Raw genomic sequence first — 3,422 nt, 5'->3', positions numbered from 1 at the left:
TGTGAATTTGAGAGATACTTGTGTTAAAGTTTGTGATTCCCGTAGCATGCACGTATGGTGAACCTGATGAGGAGCATCCCACATTCATCCCCATGTACACTCCGACTACTCCCCAAGCCCCAAGGATACATAAGATGAGACCTAGACTATGCGCCATTGGACACAAGGTGAACCCGTTCCTAAATGATTCCCCTTTCCATTCGCGTGAGGCATGGTTGCTACTTCAAGCGCGGACCTTGTGCATACTCAGGTACACCCGAGGAGACCATGGAGAATCCAAGGACCAAGGCCAAGCATGCGCGGAACCAAAGGAAGGAGAAGGAAGAGGTGCCAGCAGCTACAACGACCGGACATCCGGCGCCACCATCCAGAAGAAGACCAGAGAGAGACGGACGCCAGACAACTCTACAACGGCCGGACATCCGGCCGACCCCCGGACATCCGGCGCCCCGCGACGGGCCAGACATCCGGCGCCTGCCCGAAAATTCGACGCATGCTATCCAGAGAGCAGAAGAATCGGGCAACTCCAGCCCGGACATCCGGCTTTTCGTGAGCCGCCGGACATCCGGCCCCCAGCCCGGACATCCGGCACCTGCATGTGCGCAGAGAACGGGCCAAGGGCCCATGTATCCCCCTCCCACTTACCCCTTCGTGGTCTAGCACTATATATACTCCCGCACCTCCTCCTAGTTAGGGTTAGCATTGGTTTAGCTCAAATTTTGTGTGAGAGCCTTGCTCATCCACTTGGTTACTTTTCCTCGGAGCTCACGACCTCTTCGGAGAAGATCCCCCAAGCAGATTCAAGACCCCTTCAAGGGAAGACAATCAAGACCTCCTCACGGAGAAGAACAACGACCTTTGTATCTTTCCTTTGTTGATTTTGAATCTTGTGCTATCTCATGTGTTCGGTGATCTAGCCCTTGTGTGATCAATTACTTGTCGGTTGAGTGATTCTCTTGTTCCTCCCCGTGTTTTCCCTTGTGTTTTCCGTGTGTTCTTCGTGTTTCCCTCGTAGGATCCACTCCATACGTGAAAGATCGGCCCCATAGGGATCCGCCCTACATCATCTTGGTATCATGAGCCACCTTGATCACGTTTTTGGAGCCCCTACCCGTGTTTTCTAGCTTGATTTTGTTGATTTCGTCCTGAATCCAAAAATCCCCACCAAAAATAGCCCCAATTTTTTTGTGATTTGTTGGTTTGATGATGTTTTGTTGATTTTGATCCATGGATTTGCTTGGTTTTGAGTGGATCTAGCATTCCCCCAAGTTTCCCCACCTTCCATCCACGAAACCTCTCCAATTTTGCCCCCGAAATCACCAATTTTCGCCCCAAAATCGAGTTCCTCGAGTTCATCCTCGGACTTGGAGCTCGGACATCCGGCCCGACCCCCGGACATCCGGCCATCCGCCCATTAGCCCGGACATCCGGCTCCTGGAGCGCATTTTCGCGCAAGCTTCTGGACATCAGGTCTCGGACATCCGGCCAAACCCCCGGATGTCCGCCCGCTGTCATTTCAGCCTCCCGTGTTTCACCGTTTTGACCATAACTAATTCATCCGGAGTCCGATTTTGACGTTCTTTAGCTCGTTTTGAAGCTATTGACATCCCCCATCCCACAAAAATACCACCAACATCATTTGAATTCATAATTTTTTTGAAAATTTGGCAAGTTTCCCTAGGGCTTCCACCACATCATCCGCATAGCCACCACCGACTTCCGCAACCTAACCCATTTTGTTCACCATAGCATTAGTGATTGCTTGAGTAGTGATTAGAGTCTCCTAAGGTGTTTCAGCTACTTAGGGACAATTGCTTCTTCATCAACCACCATCACCACTTCCGCATAGACGTGCCCACCATACATTTCCGCCCCAACTTAACCCAATTTTGTTTGAGTTGTGGCTTGTGTCTCCTAAGGTGTTTCGGATACTTAGGGACGGCAACTTCAACTTTGACACGTGTATAGCCCATCATCCCACTTCGGCATTGCCAAGTGCAAACCACCACCGCTCTCCGCTACCACCATTTTAACATTTGACGTTTGAGATTTTGAGTTCGCGGTTTTTCCGTTTCCTAAGGTGTTTCGGCTACTTAGGGACGAGTCTCCATCATCTTGGTTTCTACATCAAGAACACCGCCACTCATCATCGCCTCGAGGTCATCATCGACTTTGACCACTTCACCATCATCCGTCCGTGGCGTACATACGAGAAACCTTCGACGGTAACCTCAATATCATCTTGGTATCGTGGTATCCCTCCATTGTATATTCCCCTTGCCATTGCATTGTTAACCCCTAGCCCATTTTGCATTACTTGCCTATCAAGACTAGCCATTTGAGTATTGCCGGCAACATTACTTGTGCACATTAGTGATCATACTTCCCATAGCATACATACCATATCATCGTGGTGCATATATTGCTATCATATCGTGTGTCACAAGTTTGTTCCCGCATATACACAATTGCTATCTTGGTTTGTGCATTGTGCAAAAGTGGCCATAAAAAGAAAAAGAAAAAGAGAATAAGCTTTTAAGCAAAAGAAAGAGAGCAAAGAAGCTTGTAAGCAAGTGCCATAGCATCATACCACATTGCATATAAGATTGTCATATTCGATCATCTTGGATCATCTTGAGAGAAACACCGGGAACCATACATACATAGCATACTTGGGATAAAAGTCCATATATTTTGCATCTTATAGGTTGTGCACAAGTGTCGTGTCCGCCTATTGAGCAATCGTGCTAGCATCTCTCTTGAGTTGTGCAACACGAGCGTTTTCTGTGGATTCCACATTTTGTGCTCATTCCTTGGTTGCACGGCCCCCATTTATCTATGCGTGTGTGTGTTTCCGCGTGCCACATATTGCTATTGGTCTACTTGTTTCGCTTGCGAATTTGTGAATCTCATTCAACATTATTGACTCTTGCTAACATTTTGCATTAAATTTTTGTGCCACTATCCTCAGTGAGCTCCTCCATAAGCTTTACTTGTGTAGGTGTGAGAACCGACAAGGATTGGTACCAATAGTGCTATTTCATTGTCCGCATTTGAGTGAACTTGATTCATTGTCAACATCGGTCAAGGTACATTGGTATAAGTTCTTCTCTTTCTCCCACTCATATTTGCTCGAGTCTTGTGATGGATAGGCAAGGCATTTCCTCTCCGGTTTATGACAACAACGACGGCGTGAACAACTACATCTCCAAAGCGTCTATCTTCGATCTACAACGACAAATGCAAGGTGCACAGTCACGATTGCGAGAGCGCATCGAGAACATCTCCATCAACATTCGTCACTCCGAAGCAAGGAAAAGGGACTACATCGACAAGAAGCTTTCCGCACATAAAGAGGAGCAAGATGCAAGGATGGAGGAGATTAGAGCCTTGATCAAGTCTTCTTCCCCTTCGTCATCTTC

This window comes from Triticum aestivum, chromosome 3B, assembly GCF_018294505.1.
Source record: "Triticum aestivum cultivar Chinese Spring chromosome 3B, IWGSC CS RefSeq v2.1, whole genome shotgun sequence".
Lineage (NCBI taxonomy): Eukaryota > Viridiplantae > Streptophyta > Magnoliopsida > Poales > Poaceae > Triticum > Triticum aestivum.
Note: the sequence above shows the minus strand (reverse complement) of the source record.